This window comes from Podarcis bocagei, assembly GCF_964188305.1.
Source record: "Podarcis bocagei genome assembly, chromosome: 6".
In the NCBI taxonomy this organism is placed as follows: Eukaryota; Metazoa; Chordata; class Lepidosauria; order Squamata; family Lacertidae; genus Podarcis; species Podarcis bocagei.
Window position 1 is genome coordinate 30,361,505 of NC_138130.1, and position 21,198 is coordinate 30,382,702.

The window sequence follows — 21,198 nt, forward strand, 5'->3', positions numbered from 1 at the left end:
CCCACAGATCTTGTCACTATTGAATTTTCTGAGAGACTCCTAGTGCCTTTAGCAATGTCCAATGGGCAGAAAACCAGTACATTCAATACAGAATGTAGCAATGGGAAAAAAGCTCTGTTGGATTTTGGCCATCATGGATATATTCAAGAAAGAAGCTCAGTGGCTGTTTTTTGACCTACTTGATAACATTTGTATAGCTTCATAATGATCAAGTGAGCATTGGCTTTGTGACTTGACTTCGTGAAAAACCTCAGCATTACAAATTAACAGTAATAAATGAAGGAAACGGTCACCAATTTGCCGTGTCCTTCATGGACCTCAATAGCAACATCATTCATCTGAACTTCTAAATTATCTGAACATTTTTGAATATTCCCCAATCCATTCAGATGGAGGACACTATGCTGTGCATGTTAAATAAATACCAGCTCTATCACCAAATAGGGCTGCATTCAGTTTAAAGGACAGCTCTCAGTGGAAAGAATTTTGACATTCAGATAAAGCTATAAAGTGGTCTTTTCAATCTGAAATCCTCTTTTTGAGCTGGACAATTAAAAGTATGAATACAAGGGGAAAGGCAATAAAAAGTAACTATTAAAAGGACCACATGAACCATACTTTAAGACACGCAAAACTCCAGCCCATGATGGCACTGCAAAGTGGTGTTTTGAACTTCCCATGAGTAAGTCAAGCATCTCAGTGGGGCAATCAGACCTTATCTTTTCATTCTTTCCCATCTAAGGTGAATGCAGGATTGAAGTTGAAGACTGCATGTGGTAGTATGTTGAGCAAGATAAGATATATGGAAAATATAGGGGGTTGGGAATTGCCTTGCTTTCTTAAACCACAGAGCCTAGGACTTGCCGATCAGAAGGTCGGCGGTTCGAATCCCCGTGACGGGGTGAGCTCCCATTGCTCGGTCCCTGCTTCTGCCAACCTAGCAGTTCGATAGCTATGTGGTGTTTGCCCTCCTAGGTGGGCCATAAGGAAAGGGTTAAATGAGTGTGAAGTGATTGGCCAGTGGGAACCCAAGGGGAGGAGTTAGAGTTAAAGTTGGAGTTGTTGGGAAGACAGTTGGGAGTTGCAGAAGGAAGAGGGAGGATAAGTCTGTGGGTTGGTCGAGTTTTGATGTGAGAGAGTGAGAGAAACTGATAGGAGGAGTCAGATAGACAGTTGGGATAATCAGTTAGGAGTTATTAGGAAGGTATAGGCCAGTATAGAAACTAAGGATAAGAAACTGACAAGAAAAAATATCTGAAACCATAAACTTGTTCATGCTCATAAAATAAACTTGATTATTTGTTTTAATGTTAACAACTGTCTGGACTCTGTGTGTACCCGAGAGAAGCGGGTTGGTGGCAGTGGGGAAGTGATCATAGTGGTGGCACAGGGATCAATAGACCGTCAAACGTCTGGGGAACCCCACAAGCACGTCAAAGTGCAAGTAGATAAATAGGTACCACTCCAGTGGGAAGGTAAACGGCATTTCCATGCACTGCTCTGGTTCGCCAGAAGCGGCTTAGTCATGCTGGCCACATGACCCGGAAGCTGTACGCCGGCTCCCTCGGCCAATAAAGCGAGATGAGTGCCACAACTCCAGAGTCGGCCACGACTGGACCTAATGGTCAGGGGTCCCTTTACCCTTTACCTTTTTATGCATGGCTACCAGTCGTTTCCTCTTTTTTGTAAGCCAACTAGAATTCAAGGAACAAGGATCACTGAGGACCTGGGTTCTTATGCACAGGCTGCAGCTGCAAGAAATAAACAGGAGGAATCAAGTACACATGTGGCATTAAGAAATAGGAGACTCCAAGGCCCCTTCCTTAAGCTTCTGCTATAAATCCTCTTACCTGTATTTTATTTGGCACAAGTCTTTTCCAGCTTATGAACTGTTCCATTTTTCAAAGCAGTCAACTGCAATTTTGAACCCAGAAATCTATAGAAGGGCGATGGTGTCATCACCTTGCTTCTTCATGCCCAGTTCATCTCAACACTAACAAGAGGAATTTTATTTGTAAGTCATTTTGATCGTTTTGGAGCAGAGCTGGAGAGCTGCTTTATGTCAGTAGCAAGGAACTCTGAGAAAAGTGGTGCTCATGTAGATCTGTTGAGAACAAGAAGATTTGGGATTGCTGAAATCAGCCCTGTTTAATCCTTTCTGCATGCAGATTCCATTTGCAATCCTTGCTATAATGACAATCCCTGGCTATCCTTATTCCAACACAGAATTAAAGGCAGGCTGTTTTAAACTGATTGGGCTGCTTTAAGCAAAGGTTGTCAAGTTTTTTTGGGTTTTTTTTTTTAAGATTGGTCCTTCAGTGGCCCATGTAGCCATGTTAGCTTTTTCTCTCCAAGCTGGCCAGATATGCATGACTAAGTCTCCTGCTTTCAGCCATGTTAGCTAAGAAGATTACCAACTTTTATTTTCCAGAAACTTTTCTGCACACTTGTTGTTGTTGTTTAGTCATTTAGTCGTGTCCTACTCTTCATGATCCCATGGACCAGAGCACGCCAGGCACTCCTGTCTTCCACTGCCTCCTGCAGTTTAGTGAAACTCATGCTGGTAACTTCGAGAACACTATCCAACCATCTCGTCCTCTGTCGTCCCCTTCTCCTTGTGCCCTCCATCTTTCCCAACATCAGGGTCTTCTCTTCACCAGGGAGTCTTCTCATGAGGTGGCCAAAGTATTGGAGTCTCAGCTTCAGGATCTGTCCTTCCAGTGAGCACTCAGGGCTGATTTCCTTCAGAATGGATAGGTTTGATCTTCTTGCAATCCATGGGACTCTCAAGAGTCTCCTCCAGCACCATAATTCAAAAGCATCAATTCTTCGGCGATCAGCTTTCTTTATGGTCCAGCTCTCACTTCCATACATCACTACTGCACTCTGCACTCTGCACACTACTTTGCTGTATTCGCTGCCTCCATTGAAACACTCTGGTGGATTGGGCAAACGAGTCCAATAGTGGGTCCAGTGGTAAAGAACATGATTAATGCACATGTGGCAGAGAGAAATGAGGAGCAGATAGTGTTCATCAACCATCAAAAGTAGCACATCTAGGAGAAGGAAAACTCTGATCCTAAACTTCTGCTGCCTTGTAGGATATCTTTGGGGAAAGATCAGGCTAAGGAGTGAACCAGGCTTCCTCAACCTTAGTCCTCCAGATGTTCTGAGACTACAACTCCCATCATCCCTGAGCAGTGGTCCTGCTAGCTAGGGATCATGGGTATTGTAGGCCAAAAACATCTGGAGAACCAAGGTTGAAGAAGCCTGGAGTAAACCCTACAGATATCTGGAGATTGGATGTGCCTTGTATGCCTCCTTCCAGCAACTCCTGCAACCAACTGGTGCCAAAAATATTGCTCTGCTTTCTTTTGGGCCACATCAACTAGGTCAAGAGGGGATCTTGTCATCTGGGCAGCCCAGAACATACACATTGCTTCAGCCCTGGATAGGTCACTTGGATGCTGCTAATGCAGCAAAAACAGCACACATTTGGAGAAAACGGCAACATCTTGGTGGGTGATTTTTGGCACAAAACAGAATGGGAAAGAAGAGTTTAAAAAAACCCTCTGCTGGTGCCATGATCTTGATTTCTGATCAGCCTCTGCTGCTTTTTATGAAAGAAAGATGGTGGATGGTTGTGAGCATGTGTTTTAAAAGCATGGCAATGTGTGGTTTGAATCAAAAACAAAACAAAACATGCCATGTGTCTGTGGCAGTAGAGGCAGTCTATATTTTAAAATGTTGTCCATTTTAACTCGACCACTGTTTTAAGATTAAAGTGGACATGCAAAGCCCAAAACCAAACAATTACAATTCCATTTGCATTCCAAGTATGCCAAGAGTTTATTATTAATATAGTGAAACAATCCACATTAAGGAAAAGGCTTTAGCATTTCATGGTGTAATACGCATAGGCAATAGAGCAAGTTGTAACTTTTTCAGCACATTTTTTGGGGGTGGGAAATCAAATTCTCATTTTATATTAATATTCAGTATTCATATTGTATGTGGACACTATGCAAACATGAATGTTCACATTGTCACATTGTTATGACATTAAAGATCACTGTTAAAAACTTTCATAAATTATCTATGAAGCTGTAAACTGACTTTATCACTGGCATCGTACTTTTCAGAAGTGTATTAAATATTTTTGTATAGAGTGTATCAACATAAAGGAACAAAGGGAATATATAATAGCATTTGATTTCTTTATGTTATATTTATGTGCATAAATTTAGTAAATGGCATGGTTTAGGATCATGTAGTGAGATTTTCTGGGATATGCTGAGAAGATAAGAAAGCTGTTGTAAGTTCCAGTGAATTAATTACGCAGGCAAAATCTTGGCTTGGAAGAATCATGGGGTCAGATTCTGTGTCATTAAGCAAGGCTGCTCCCAAGGGCTTTGCTCAGAGAGCAACATTTGAAGCTGAAATGCATTTATGGGAATCATAGCAAAGGCTACGAGTTCCATAAGCCTAAATCGCAGAGGAAGATGCTGTGCTTGATATGTTTTACACTCTGTTCTAGGGCTGGGCAAATATATCTTTCAGCTCCATGTCACTTTTGCACAGTTTTACCCATAGTTCTGTTCAGTTTCTGCATGGATTCATGAATTTTAAAGTTTTGAGAATTTCTCTCTCTCTCTCCACAAGTTTAATACATATTTAAATGTGCATTCTTTATCAAAATGCACACCTGTGTGTGTGTGGTTTTTTTGCAAATAGATGTCTATCTAAATATATGTCCTCTTTAAAAATACATATCTGAAAACATTCTCATGTTCTGAAACTGATGAGAACTGTTTCTCAACATTCAGAGAAGTGTGAAATCCCAGTGGATAGCTATGTTTCAGTCCACACATTAGTCAGTGATTTCATAGGGGAATTTGTAAAGATTGAATGAATCCCTTAAGAACCTTCCTCTGTACTTATCTCCTTCACATCAGTCTTTGCTAGGGTTGGACGAGTCTGTCAGTTTTGGATTCTCTCAGTTTCTCATATTGCTGATCTTCAAGTTCAGTTTGTCCTGCTTCAGTATATGTAGTCCATCTCTCCGGTCATACTTATGCAGTCAAAAGTCATTTGAATGTTTGCATAATAACATAGTATATACACATGTATATAAGAAGGAATTCAGCTAGACTGGTGACTGGGAGTAGCTGCTGAGACCATATAACATCAGTCCTGAAAGACCTACATTGGCTCCCAGCATGTTTCCCAGCACAATTCATGGGCTTGGCATGTTGGTGCTGACCTTTAAAGCCCTAAACACCCTCGGCCCAGTGCACCTGAAGGAGCTGAACACTGAGGTCCAGTGCCGAGGGCCTTCTGGCAGTTCCCTCACTGAGAGAAGTGAAGCTACAGGGAACCAGGCAGAGAGCCTTCTCGGTAGTGGCACCCTCCCTGTGGAACGCCCTCCCACCAGATCTGAAGGAAATCAACAACTGAGTTTTAGAAGACATCTGAAGGCAGCCCTGTTTAGGGAGGTTTTTAATGTTTGATGTTTTGTTGCTTTTTTATTATTATTAATATTCTGTTGGAAGCCACCCAGAGTGGCTGGGGAAACCCAGCCAGATGAGTGGGGTATAAATAATAAATTATTATTATTATTCATGTTAAGGTGATCATTCCACCACAGCAAGCATTTCAGCTTGCCAGACTGAACAATCCTTCCTCTCCGCATGTGCTGTTCCAAAGCTTCTCCCAATCCCCTCCACCAGCCAATTTCAGGGGAAGGAGGAGGAGAGGGAGAGAAAGCCCCATTGTAGAAGTGGAAGCTCTTGTAAGGGGCTTCCATTGAGGGGGCTCATTGGATTAATCTTTCCCATATTTTCTCTCTCTCTGTGTGTGAATGTGTGTGTTTTGGAGGAGGTGATCTGGGATGCCTCTGAAGGATCTGGGGTTTATCCAATCAAATCAGGATCTTTACAATGCTGGATGAGTTGAATCAAGGACCACTGAAGTGGTTCATGGTAACCCAGACATTTTTTTAAAAAAATGCTGCAGGCAAGCATGTAGAAAATTGAAACAATGTCTCCTACCTTTCAGTGTAAGGAAATCACCAGGGTTGCTCGTGGTAGAGGATTTCCCCTCCCATCATGAACAAGTGCCAGGAAAACTAAGCCAGTTGATGTGAAGCTGTTAATGTTTTTTTAAAAAATGGAACAAGCAAGAATACTTGGTTGTTTTAAGGTAAGAAAGAGCAACAGGGAAGCCCCCATTTTCTCCCATAAAATGTGAAACTTACATGGATTTTGGAATTTTAGTTGGGCTAATAGTTGCCCAAATCTGGATAATGGAGGAAACCTCCTCACAACAGCCCGTGGCAGTGGCGTAGCGTGGGGGGTGCAGGGGGGGGCCGGCCGCACCGGGCGCAACATCGGGGGGGGGCGGGTGCGCTCGCACTCGCAGCTCTCTGCCCCTACCTGGCTCACTCACTCTCTCTCACTGCAGTGCTGGCTGTGCGAATCCGATCCGAGCCGCTGGGTCGCCGCCCACTGGGGGGGGGGTGCCAGGCATGCGGTGCGGAGAGAGAGCGAGGGACTATCTGGGGGAGGGACAGTGCAGCGGCCGCCCAGCGCAGCGCTGAGCGCAGGAGAGAACCACACCAGACCAGACCAGGCAGCAGCAAGAAGAAGCTGGCAGCGGCAGGTTAGGGGTTAGGGGGCGCAAATTACTTGCCTTGCCCCGGGTTAGGGAGCACAAATTACTTGCCTTGCCCCGGGTTAGGGGGCGCAAATTACTTGCCTTGCCCCGGGTGCTGACAACCCACGCTACGCCGCTGGCCCGTGGACCTGCAATTCAGACACTTCATACACTCTAGATCAGGGGTCAGTAAACCTTTTCAGCAGGGGGCTGGTCCACTGTCCCTCAGACCTTGTGGAGTGTCTGACTATATTTTTTGTGGGGAAATGAACGAATTCCTATGCCCCACAAATAACCCAGAGATGCATTTTAAATAAAAGCACACATTCAACTCATGTAAAAAACATGCTGACTCCCGGACTGTCCACAGCCTGGATTTAGAAGGCGATTGGGCCGGATCTGGCCCCCGGGCCTTAGTTTTCCTACCCATGCTCTAGAGGTTTAAGTTTCAATTTTGCAAAGCTGGCCATTCTTCCTTGTGCTTTCCTTACTTGGCAAGTTTCCTTACTTGACATAGTTTCATTTTTACTATATATTTGTTTGCAGTAGTGTGTGATTTATTAACTACCCTAACCTTTAGCAAAACATTTCTGATCATGAGGGATGGGTGAATTTCTCCATTTTGTTTCCATCAGTTTCTCATTTTCTTTTTCTAATCTTGAATTCAGTTCTCCATATTTCCAAACCACTTTGCAGGGTTTTGTATTTTTTAAGTCCTACTGGAAATCCATCAGCATTTAGTACAAATTTTTCCTAATATACATTTTTTTTGTATGCAATATTGCCTAATATGCACATTTTTGCAAAGCACTTTCCCTAATATATGTTAGTTTCACTAACATATTTATATGCACACTTTACCCCTGTATATGCTGTATATACATTTTTCTACATATCACTGGGTTGGAGAACCACATCACAAAATTCAGAGGAGTGCGAATTTTGGAAGTTGGCTGTGTTTCATACATTGCTTTGCAAAGTGCAAATTAGATAAGTTTGTCTTCAAATGGAAGCAGAATTGAATCTGTCCCTCATCACTACTGGTTCCTCACAACCATTTATCCTTTTGTCTATGAGCAGCTCCTGAAAACTCTTTAAATAACCCACCAGGAAGTTTTCCAGTGAAAACACCACTGAAATGAATGAAAATTTAATGAATGGAAGCGTGAATAGGTGTCAACTGTGTTCTAAATAAATATTCAGTGCAAAAATATAAACTGGACTAGTAAAGACTGAAAAATAAAAAAAGGAACAGTGAAATATATAAACCTGAAAGTAATTTAGACTCACGGGTTTCAGCTGTGAATTTTCTTCATGGCTTCATATCACCAAGTAGTCAGTTTTGTCAGAAGGCATTATTATTTTAAACCAAATAATTTTCTTGGTGAAGCTCAAACTCACCAAGGTGAAACTGCATGGCTTTATAATGTTTTGACTCACTTTGAAATTAATGTTGACTGAAGTTTTGTGTTCAAGCTGGGGAAAGCGACACAAATAAAATGAGCCTAAAAGCTACAGCCATCTTGCAACTGTACACTGCAGTCTCCTAAACTGATACTATACAGAGAGCCAAAATATTAACTCTAACACAAACATATTACATTTCATACCTTGGCTAGGTCAGTTTACATATTCCCCTCTCTCTTTTTCCTTTAAAAAATAATAATTGCTGCTGTGATGTTTTAGATATATTTCCTTACACCTTGCCTCCCCCTGCTGGTTGTGCAAGAAGGAATTTATAAATAAAAGCAGCCAAATTAACAAATGGCCGTGGTTCACCTTAAGAAACTCAGAACTGGCTCATTTAGTGCTCCTTAGTTGTCTTCTGCCTAGTGAAGAGCTGGGTGGAAGAAGCAGTTCCTGGCCCAGAAAATTGTCTTCTCCTCAGCTTCAGATCTGAAGGTGGAGGAGAAGGAGGTGAATCCAGGGATGAGATGCTATCTGCCAGGCCCATGACACTTTGTGTCATCTGTGCTATGCACTTAAAGCACTCTTTAGCACTTGAAACAGTCATGTTTCATAATCCTGAGAACTGTAGTTTTCTTAACGGCACCAAGAGTTCTTAAGAGACTCCTGTTCCCTTCACAGAACTTCAGTTCCCATAATTCACTGGGAAGAGGAATTGATTGCTAAACTACTCAGGGAATTGTATCTCTGCGAGGGAAAATACGGGGTGGGGGTCTCCTAACATCTTTAAAACCCTTAACAAACTACATGTCATAGGATTGTTTGGAGGAAACCATGACTTAATATTTATTTGTACATACATACATACATACATACATACATACATACATACATAACATAACATACCCCACAAGACTCAAGGCAGGAACAAGACTATCTTACAACACAGAAAAGGCAATCTTTTTGAAAAACCAATTGAACATTCATAGAATTAAAATTATATACATATAGAAAATCTGTCTATAACATACAAAAAATTACATTGGAGACAGCAGTGTTTAAAGTGGTATATATTGATTGGCAGGTGTGGTCAACGTTCACATAGCTGTTTATCTTCAGCTTGATCTGGTTTGGGGATCAAGGTGGGAGCTGTACACGCGCACACACTGTTTTCTGAGTATATTAACAATTATCTTCCCTCAGTCCATTGATATTAATGGCACTTCTCATGGACTCCGGTGTGTTGCATTCATGGATAAATGCACAGACATCCCAATGTAGTACAAATTTACTATGAAGCATTATTTATTTTAATATTTATAAATGAACTCAAAATATACCAAGGACAGCTATAAAACATAAAAACATAATGCCACAATGACAACAGTAAAAGGATCAGTACCATATCACGTCTTTGACTGTCTCCAAAAATTATAGATTGTGGGTGACTGTCATATCTCAACAGAAATGTCCCACATGGAAAGCGCTGCTCTGATTTACCATGGAGCAGTTGTCTGATATCTGTGGAACTTGCAGGCAAAGCTCTCCTGCAGATTGCAGTGTCTTCTGGGTATATAAAGGATAATAAGGTGGTTCTCAGTTGCATATTGCCATATATGATAGTACCAAAACCTTGAATTTGACCAGCCAGTGCAAATCTCTCAAGCAGGATGTTATATGTTGACGGTAGTTTACCTCCTCAGGATTATGGAATGTCATATTGAGCACAGTTTTTGAAAAGGCAACCCAAATATTCAGTACATTCAGTCAATGCATATGTCTGAAAGACTGCCTCCTTCCATGCAGAGGGAACCCTCTTGGTCGTTCCACCACCTACAGCCTACAGAAATTTGTGGGTGGGGATGGCTCAGCAGAGGCCATGCTCTGTGGCAGCCCCTAAGTTGTGAAACTCCCTCCTCACAGAGTTCCTCTGGCACCTTGGCTGTGTATAGTCATTGTTTTATGCTGAAAACAAACTTCTTCGCCACTTTAAGTGTATATTTTAAGGACCCACTCTAGTCTTGTGATGTTATTGTTGTATTTCAAATTGCTGTGACCTGCCGTGGGATCTTAGGGCATAATATGGATAATAAATCAGATAACAACAACAACAACTTTTCCAAGAAAATGTGGAGAGGAGCCTTGCACACTGGACCTGCCTCCTTCATGTCCCCCATTGGCACCCCAGGTAGTCAGGCATTCTTCTTCTTTGGTGACCACCCATAGCCGAGTAATATTGTCTTCCATGAACACGGTCTTAACAGTGAGTCCATAAGTGACTGTGGAGGCCAGTTCTGGATCGACACATCCTTCCACAGTGGGGACATTGGTTACCGGGCAGGAGTTAATCACGGTGTGGATTTGCCAAGCAGGCCTTCAAGCATATAGGGTACCCCACACGGTCAGGAGACCTGTGGATTGGAGTTCCTACATGGAAGTTATCGTGAATGCACATGGGCTCCCCTTTCAGACCTTCCACTTGGCACATTCCAAACTAGTGGCAATGGGGACACTGGGTGGGGATCAAGTGTGTGTGACCCTGCTCTCCTCAGCATACATTCTTTGGGGTGAACCTACAAAGTGAACATGCAGATCTTTCAGATATGGGAGTCCTTCAAATACCAGTATACCAGAAACACGTGTGACAAAAGAAAAATTTCAATTGCATACAAAAGTATGTATTCCAGGAGTAATCTCACCCTAGGCGTTCTCACCATAGATGTAAGTCGGATGGTAAAATGCAGATGTGCAGCTTTGCAGGAATGAAAATATCCTACAGATCTGCAGGAATGCAAATGAAAGCAGCATCTGTAATGCTTGTAGAGGAACCTATACCCACAACTGTAGAAATCTTTGCGTAAGGCATATATGAACCCCAGGATGTATAATTTTCTGCGTGGCACCAAGATGGGTGGCAATTTACATTAAATTGCTATGTTTTGGTTAAATGGCACCTTAGCTACCAAGCAACTCTTTGAATACTTGTTTCTTTAATTATTATTTAATTTTGTGGTTATGACTGGCTTTCAGTTAAAGAGGGTACTACTGACAAATTCAATTAAATGAAAATAGAGGACTTAATGGTCCATGCTAATGATTCATTTCATACATAATATTTTATCATTTTTCCATGAAAATCTGTAATGAGTGCTTAGCATGTATTAATAAATGCTTACGTTGAAACTACATTCCCATGCGGTAATTAAAATGGCTTGCTAATAGTATTTGTTTATAAGTGGCTTTAAAAAAAAGAAGAAAAACAATTTAAGTTTTCTCTCTGACGTTATCATAGCACAAAGTTGGCCCAAGAATAGATTTAAAATAAAAATAAATAAATCAGAAGCAGAAAATCTCAACCGAAAACATGCAGTATTTTGCAATACCAACAGGTTGGCTCAGGAAAAAAGTACTTCTGCCCACACCTATATCTTGGTTATAATATATTTTACATGGTTGTTTATTTGTATATTTTTTTTGGTTTTTTAAAATTATATGGATGTTTTATGGTGGCCTATACTTATAATGCCTAATAAAGGTTTGGCAAAGTAAGTAAGTGAATATAAGTACATTTGAGTGCTGTGGGTTCCTTCCGCCTGCTCCAGCCCTCTGCACTGTATGATATTCTGTTCCACAATATTTTCCCTCCTGCCAATCCTTAGGAGGAATTTATGGAGGGAAGGGAGAAGAGGGTAGTGAGAGAATGGTGCAAATTGTGTTCTGACTTGTGCAAATGGAAGCAACTCCCATTTATGCTAAGGCAAAGCCACCACAGAAGACAACCCAATCAAGATCTTTATCCAGTTGTCATTCAAGAAATAACCTGAAGCATGTCACTTCTGTACTTCAGACCTATGCTCTTCTCAATTCCCCTCCTATTTAAATGCATGGTGAGGGTCTGTGCATTCGTTTTGGTACAAATGGGGAACTGCCCCAAATGGGGCCCAATTTGCATCCGAACCAAAAATGAAGGAGTGGAGTACAAGGATGGGCAGGAATAAAAATCCCATTTGGAGCTGTCACTCACTTTTGTTTGTTCTATTTGGGGACGGGGGCTGCTCACATCTGTCTGCCAAATTAAATGAACCAACCTCGCAGGGTTGCTGTGGGCATAAAATGGGATGCATGCTGCCCTGAGCCATTGGGCAGAATGCTGGGGTGCACATTTCGTGAGCAGAGTTCTCCAGTTGTGGGCAAAATAATAAAAAATAAAATAAAATAAAGGTTAGGTTGGCAAAGCAAGGGGAAAGAAGGGGAAATAGGGGCTGCTGACCAAATAATGGTATAAGAACGCCCCCTTCTCTCCCAGGCACAAGCTGGAGCTTTGCCTTTATTTTTTCTCTGCAATACTTCCCACTGCTGAATAGGCAAACAGCTTTCTTAAAAAAACGGAACAGCAGCATGTCTGTTTGGGAGTAGGAAGGAACTGCTGCTGCAAGGAAGAGTGAAAGTCAAATTCCAGCTGTGCAGAGGGGGAAAGAAGCCTCCATTCATCAGATCCTGCCCAAGGTCAAATGCCACGAGGGACTTATTCCCCGTAGTACGTAAACTTAGGCTATTCGTTTTAATTTGGACAATGTCTTGATTTTCTTTTTTGTGAATTCACTGGGTTAAGCACCCATGTCTTGGCACGGGGGCATAATTTGAAGGATGTTGCCAGTGCAAATGTTCAAAGATGACTTGGATTTTCCATTTGCAAATGCAAAACTTGGAGTTTTGATCGGCCATGATATTAAAACCTGGTACACTCGTGGGTAAAATCCTCTATGTGTGGGGACTGTTCAAAAAGTGGCAAGAGGGTTCACAGAGCTCTGTATGCATGTACTATGCCACTCCAAACTCCAAGTGGTGCGAGATTCCAGGATTTCCAGACTCTTTCTTAGGGTTTGTCTATCCTTTGGAATGAGGCACAGCAGAGACTGTGGGTTGCTGTCAGCTCATGGTAGCACTGCCTACAGAGCCCCTTCTAATACAAATGGACAAGTCTATTACAGGGTCAGGTATTCCTTCAGATATCTAGGCCCAAGGTTTAAATATCAGCAAGAGTACCTAGTATATAGTTTAGTAGCAAACTGGAGGTTAGTGCAGCTCCTTCAAAATTGGCAAAATGAGTGACTACTAAGTTGTCTACCCACCACATTCTGTAATAGCCGCCACTTCCGAAACAGCTTTAAGGGCAGCCCCACATATAGCACATTATAGCAATCTAGTCTTGAGGTTACCAAAGCATGGGTCACTGATGCCTGGCTCTGTCATCGCTGGTAAAAGTCATGTACAGGCTGAGGTGTGTGATGTATTACCCTGAGGCATTCACAATTAGCTCTAAATACTCAATTGACCCCATAACTTACATTTCCCCAAATGGCTTTTGATCCCATCCTGTTTTGCCCTGGGAAGATTCCACCCAGTGTATGTTCCATGTGCCCCTGCCCTCCTTGCCACCCCTTCTGAAGCCTCACTTACCCGGGTATGGCTTCTGGCAACATCCTGCACGAGCCTCGCAAAATCGTGCAAGATTTCACCCGGAAGCTGATGCAACTTCCAGTGTGGTGTAGTGGTTAAGAGCGGCAGACTCGTAATCTGGTGAACCGGGTTCACGTCTCTGCTCCTCCACATGCAGCTGCTGGGTGACCTTGGGCCAGTCACATTTCTCTGAAGTCTCTCAGCCCCACTTACCTCACAGAGTGTTTGTTGTGGGGGAGGAAGGGAAAGGAGATTGTTAGCCGCTTTGAGACTCCTTTAGGTAGTGATAAAGCAGAATATCAAATCCAAACTACTACTACTACTACTACTACTACTACTACTACTACTACTACTCTTCTTCTTCTTCTTCTTCTTCTTCTTCTTCTTCTTCTTCTTCTTCTTCTTCTTCTTCTTCTTCTTCTTCTTTGTTCTCCAGTGGCGGCAGCAGCAGGAGGACACCCAAGGTGGTGCCTATTGGATTCTGCCACTTGAGGCAGCTGTCTCAGTCTGGCTAATGAATGGGACGGCCCTGCTTACCACTAACTATATTCTGCAATTCCTTATTCCCACACAAGAAAAGAAAACTCCCCATAAGGAAGAGGAGGTGCTTGAATCTTAAACACAGGACCAGTCTACTTTCAAGACGCAACAACAGAGATCAGGTGCGGATTTTATTTCCGAAAGCTACTCAGAGTGCATGGTGTCAAACTGCACCTCAGCACCAAGGAAATATATGTAACAAAAGTGATCTGATCGCCTGCCTTTCTCCCCTCCACCTCCCCTCACTCTAGGCTTTACATCCCGAATTTCTACTCCAGTGACTCTGTAGCCAGATACGAACACAATAACGCTTGTCGAGAACTGTGCCTCTCTGTGCTGGCCACCTATAAAGGAGGCTCCCCTCTTCTCCGAGTCCCGGCTCTGCAGTCTGAGCCAGTCCCTTTCTGCATGGCTTGTGCTGGACAATGTTGTACAATCAGGTTCAAAACCTGAGGCCGCCCGGCGCTGTCACACATGTGCAACCTCAAAGGGCGAAGAGAAAATGGGACAAGGCAGGGGTCAGTGACAAGTGGCCGTGCACGGCCTGCGCAGGGATGAAGTGGGGTGGAACAAGAGCAATAGAAACGATGGGGTTTTTTGTTTTCCCAGGCTCCGACGGCAGCTCCAGGAAAGGTGCTCCTTCTCTGTCACTCACAGAGACCGCAATGCGCGCTGCCTTTTGGTGAAAGGGAAGACAGGGCCTGTCATAAAAGCCTGAGTGCAGCTCAGTAACCGACCCGAGGGCAACATGTGCTCAACAACAGAGGATATCAGAAACACTAAATTTGCTAGTTAATGTTTCAGGCATCCATACATTATGGGGTGGTTGAGGGTTGCTGTTTTTTTTTAACCACTACAGAAGGATGACTTCCCCCCACCCGCCCTTTTGACAGATTTACGGCACAATCCTATGCATGTTTACTTAGATTAAAGTCCTGTGTTCCACAGGGCTTGCTCCTTTGTAAGTGAGCTTAGGATTGCAGCCTCAATATAGGGAAGAATGCTATTCAGTTCAGTAGGATGACAAAGGATCATCACAATACACATGTCTGTGTATTGAAGGCTGTGAGTTAATGCATGCTTACTTGGGAGTCAGAACAGGGGAGAAATTAGGTTTCGGTTCACACTTCACAAGATAATACACAAACTGAAATTCAGCTGTTCTTCAACATTTGCATCCCCACCCCCCAAATTTTGCAGTTCTCTGACCAAACAAGAGCATACAAACTAATAGGGGGAAATGTTCATAAAACGCCTGCATATCTGTCAGCGTACAAAAATGCATTGAATCTGGGGAATTGCTTGCAAAAATGTGTTTATTAAGAGAAATGTATACTAAAATGATGGTGAATTTTTGTGAGGATTTTTTAAAAATGCAAACTGATGTGGAAATGTAGCAAATAAGAGTGGAAAAAATGAAAGGCACCCAAACCCTGAAAGTCTTACATTTCCTTCTTAGGAGTAAGACCTATTGAACTTAGCAAGGCTTAATCCTGAGTAAACATGCACAGACTCAGGTGCACATATTGAAATATTCTTTGGAGAAAATATTTCTGAAGGTATTCATTTATGCTAATGAACACATGTGAAATGCAAGCAAGTATCAGAAATAAATGGACTAAGTACAAGTGAAGAAGATTCATAAAACACATTTCAATCAGTCTTTGAATCTATTTTTCTCTGCTCTGTTACAAATTGCATACTTTTTCATTTGGTTTTGTTCTTTAAGCATGAACAAAGAGCAGATTACAAGCCAGGTGAATTACATGTCTGTTTACAGTTGTGTTGCACAAACCCTATGTACCATTTGTTAAACTACTCCCCAAAGAAATATGTAGAAAACTTTTTTTTAATAGATAAACCAAATAGATCTGATGACAATCTGTTGGCACTTTTTTATTTCTTTCAGATGTTGAAGGACATTTCATCTGCTTTCCTTAGATTCATATTTTTTAAAAAAAAAACAAAACAAAACTGCAGCTATAGCTTTCTCATCAAAATCCATTTGTTTTCTTTTGTACTTTATTGCTTTAATGCTCATCAACTATATTATTTGATTTGATGATATCATTGCAATTAAGAGAAACACAATCCTAATATATTTGAACTGATTTTTGTTTGAACAGATCTTTTTTAAATGGCTCTGGAAGCATTTTCCGAGAGGCTGATCAAATAAAAAGTTTAAAATTGTAGTTAAAAATCTCACATTCTTTTAGTGTGTGTTTATATAGAGATGCTTTCAGTGATCAACATATATAAGGCTCAAGTGCCACAAAGCCGGTATATTGGAAGCTACATTTAATGCCTTAGCAGACCCATGACTGGTAATGATGTTGTGCAGTGTCACAAATTGTGCTTTTCAATTTACCCTCCATGCATCCGTACTTGTCCTTGATTGTTCAAGCCCAAATCCAGATATAGAGGATGGAGTGCCTGGGGCCAGCATATATTCCCCACATTGTCCTGGTCCTGTTTTGCCTTGTGATTCAGCAGCCGAGGTTGCAGTGCGAGGTGTTGCCCCCACAGTCAGTTTCTCAGGTTTCCAAATGTTCCCAGAGATGTTGGTGACCTCTCATCTAAACACTGACATATGGGATGAGGAGGAGTTGCAGTGTAGAAGGGGCTACATTTGCAGCTATATACTGAGGTCTCCCCCAACAGTTTCTCATGTTTCCAAATGTCCCCATGGGTCTCCAAAGATTGAGGAGCCTTCTTCCAACCAGTGAAGATCCTAGTTTGGGCACCACATGGCAATCTGCTGAAATGAAGGGCAGAGCCACAGATTCCCCAGATGACATACTTAAAACCATGGTCATCTAAGGCAAAAGCCAGTTTCATGGAATACTACAGATGTACTGCAATTCAGATCTTGATAAGCTCTTCAACATAGCTTCATTGCTATCTGGCCAATGGGGATATCTGGCCAAAAGAACCAAGTCGCAACAGTCTTGTGCCACTGCAGCTGATATTAGTGTAAGTTATTTATTTGCTCTAAATTAACCCCTCTGTAGTCTTTCAGCAAACCTGTCCTGTACAAATTAAGTACTCGTGTCACTTCAAATTCATAATCCACACTGCAGGAAAGAAGAGGGAATGGCAGGGGTGACAGTTCAGGCATCTGTGATCAAAACTAGAACTGGGCCAAGATGTTTTTCTGAGAAAAGTTCTGAGATTTTTCTTTTTCCTCAAACCCTTAGAAGAAGGCCTCTTTGCAGACTTTTCTCCAAATATTTTATTGCACTTCATCATTAAGATCATGTGCAATCTGCCCTCTGCTTCAGTGTCTCAGGGCAGGAAATACAGATACATGAAAAATAGCAATATGAAAATGGATAAAAAGACAGGTGGAAAAATATAAATCACAATAAAATTAAATCACAGTGATAAAACCAAAAAGCAGCAACAGCAAATGCAGATTACTCTCAGCATCCAATGTGCCTCAGGACTCCCCAAAGGCCTGGACAAACAGATGTGTCTTCACCTAACAACAAAAGAAAGAAAGAAAAGAAAAGTGTTGAAGTTAGAGACACCTGAAACAACCAGCCCATTACTCCCCCTCAGACATTGGTTTGGCACCTCCTCTGCTTCTCCTGATTCAGATAGTAAGGTAAAGGTAAAGTGACCCCTGACCATTAGGTCCAATTGTGGCCGACTCTGGGGTTGCAGCACTCATCTCGCTTTATTGGCTGAGGGAGCCGGCGTACAGCTTCCAGGTCATGTGGCCAGCATGACTAATCCGCTTCTGGCAAACCAGAGCAGCGCACGGAAACGCCATTTACCTTCCCGCCAGAGCGGTACCTATTTATCTACTTGCACTTTGACGTGCTTTCAAACTGCTAGGTTGCCAGGAGCAGGAACCGAGGAATGGGAGCTCTCCCCGTTGCAGGGATTCGAACCGCCAACTTTCTGATCGGCAAGTCCTAGGCTCTATGGTTTAACCTACAGCACCACTTGCGTCCCATGATTCAGATAGCAGAGAAAGACAAAAATATATGTGCCAGACCCGCCAAGTGTCCCTATTTTCTAGGGATGTCCCTGATTTGATCCCAGAATGTCCCACTTTTCCTTAGAATGTCCCTATTTTCATTGGAGAAATGTTGGAGGCAGCGGCGTAGCGTGGGTTATCAGCACCCGGGGCAAGGCAAGTAATTTGCGCCCCCTAACCCGGGGCAAGGCAAGTACTGTAATTTACTCTCCCAAGCAGCAGCAGCGAGGCTTCTCTTTCCCCCGCGCTCTCCTGGAGCTGCCTCTTTTCTTTCCTTTTTTCCCTTTCTCCAAGGCTTTTCGCTTTCTCTCCTTAATTGATTCCTCCTCCACACCGCAGCGTTTCCTGACTGCTTCCCCCCCCCTTCCCCTCTCTCTCCTCCTCGCTCTGCTTGCCTTGCCCTGCCCTGCCTGAGGGCGCCCTGAGGAGACTCCGCTCTCCTTTTTGACCAGGCGAGGTGGAAAAGTCTCTTCCCGCCCCCTCGCCAGACTCCCTGCTCGGCTCGGCTCACTAGCCAGGCGGCCAGTGGAGAGAGAGCCGCAATTACCATAAAGCTCCTCTCCCTCCGCTTCGCCAAGCTGTCAAAGCCCCGGCAGCAGCGGCAACGGCAGCAGCAGGCGCAGCCAGACCCCCGCCAGCCAGCCCGCCCGCCCGCCTGCCCGCCCGGCTTCCTCTCCTTTTTTTGCCCGTGGCAGAAGGCTTCGCTCTCCCCCTTCCGCGACCTCCTCGCCAAGCCGAGCGAGCACGGGCTCCCTAACCCGTGGATTTTAGTAGGGGCAGAGAGCTGCTAGTGCGAGCGCACCCCCCGCCCATGTTGCGCCCGGTGCGGCCGGCACCCCTGGCACCCCCCACGCTACGCCACTGGTTGGAGGGTATGGAGTTATCCAACCCCTGAACCTTCTGAAGGCAATCCTATATGTTTAATGTTTTATTATGTTTTTATATATGTTAGAAGCTGCCCAGAGTGCTGGGGCAACCCAATAAGATGTGTGGGGTATAAATAGTAAAATTTTCATTGTGGAATGGGACGTCCCTATTTTTACTGGAGAAATATCAGAGGGCATGATATCCACCATCTTTTGTGATGACCACCATCTCCGTTCCAATACTGCAGAACAACATTAAGTCTTGGGCATTGGGAAGGATGCAAAATGATGGCTACACTTCCAACACATTTGCTGCTGTTGCCACTTATAGACTTAGGCGCCAAATATATGAAAGAGTGCCTCCTTCCCTAGAGACCCCCTTAGGTGTTAAGATAGCAGATGGTTCACCACCCTCAAAAGTGTGCGTGGAAGTGGCAGCCCAGGACAGAGCTTTATCTATGGCAGCTCCTAGGTTGGGTAATTCCCTCCCCACAGAAGTGTGTCTGACACCTGAATTTCTGTCATATTCTGAAGACACGCCTATTAGCAGGATAATTTCTCTCCCCCCTGCACAGATCTGGACAAATGGTTGTCTCATTCCAGTGTCCACAGATTTTGTGCACAGTACTAACTGGAATATGCCGAGATTTCTCAAACTTTTCTGTACCCATTTATTTTTACATTAAAGGTTTTCAGGTGATAAAAGTGCTTTAAAAAACAACAACTGGAGGTTGTTTTTATCCCTTGCACAAGTAGTTCAATAGAAATAAATCCTAGAACACAGAGCCGGCGGTACTTTAAAGACGAGCTCTCCCTTTATTTAACTTGGGAAAGTCTTGCGTTTGTCTTTCTAAACAACTCTGTGGAAGTGATTCCCTGAAGACGGTGGACTTCAAGACTTGCACTAGACTAGCATCTGAGAATGCTCAGCCATTCTACGTTTGCCCGTTGTAAACAATAAATTACCTGTAGAGCAAAAACTACAAACAGTACATACATTATGCATATACTGTGAGAAACGTGCCCCATGAAAGGTAATTATATCTTTGCATTGTTACATGTAAAAATAAGTTTCACTGGGGATGTTTATAGCCAAAAGAAATAGACTAGTAATGTTAGAGGATGTAAGCTGACTGGAGCAGCATGTAATACCCACTTATGCAGCTAATTAATCATCATGATTAATTGGAGCAAAAAGAGGGATAGAATACCTGAGTAAACCAAAATTGCTTGGTCATAGCAGAAAGGTCTGCAAGATGTGCGTTTGTGTGTATTACAAGGATCACTGAGGCTGGGGCGGGTTGTGAAGCTTGAGAAAAGTAGCAGTTGCCCAGCAAAAATCGCTTTTGGCAACTATTGACCTTTGAGTTCCTAACCTAAAGGATATATAAACACCGCAATGTTTTTTGGCAGGTTTTCCCTGATAACCTGCTGGAAGAAGCAGAGAATATCCCGAAGCCATTTTACATGCACAATTTAACAATTATGCGGTCAGGGCAGGGACGAAACTGTTAAGCTGCTGGGCTCTGACTGCAGATGTTTGGAACCTTTTACTCGCTGACAAAAGGAAAGTAAATCCTTACCCTGCGTGATGAATATCGCAACTAACCTGTTCCACCACCACCACCACCTCCCAACCACCCAAATATAAAGCTAAATTAGGGGAAAGGCAGAAAGATTCACAGAGATGGGAGATACTGAAGGAATTAGAATAAAAGCTAGTCAGCTCAAAGGATTAACCTGTGTTCTTTGCCTTCACGCACCACCACAATGAATTGGTAGCTCCTGGGTGCATGACCAAGGATATCAAGGTCTATGCTTAATGCAGAGGTGGTCAATATAGCGCCCTCCAGATCTGGCTGGTCGACAACTCTACTTCTAGCTCAGTGGCTGCACCAGGAAATATCTCAGGTACCAGTAATTAGTGTTGCATGGAATCAAGAGCTCCCAGTACCTGAAAGGATCATTCCTTAGCACAGGCACCCCCAAACTCGGACCTCCGGCTGTTTGAGGACTACAACTCCCATCATCCCTAGCTAACAGGACCAATGGTCAAAGATGATGGGAATTGTAGTCCCTAAACAGCTGGAGGGCCGAGTTTGGGGGGTGCCTGCCTTAGCAAATAAGAGAACAGAGCATCTTCAAGCACATCAGGATCCTCCAGAGTTATGAATCGCACCTTAGTGGTTGTAGTAATGCAGACATTCACACGGAGATGAATTCAATTGGCTAGACACCAGGGAAAGTTGGAGTCACTCAAGAACAACTGAAATAATAAAAAAGATA

General features: G+C 43.2%; 1 long non-coding RNA gene across 1 annotated transcript in view; it reads right to left on the minus strand.

The window, feature by feature from the left end:
- Positions 1-16,020: 16,020 nt before the first annotated feature.
- LOC308589457 overlaps positions 16,021-21,198 on the minus strand; it is a 45,884-nt gene continuing 40,706 nt past the window's right edge. The window contains exons 2-3 of the long non-coding RNA XR_014009275.1: positions 21,092-21,178; positions 16,021-17,542 (exon numbers count right to left, since the gene is read on the minus strand). This is a non-coding gene — a long non-coding RNA (uncharacterized lncRNA). The remainder of the gene's footprint in view (positions 17,543-21,091; positions 21,179-21,198) is intronic.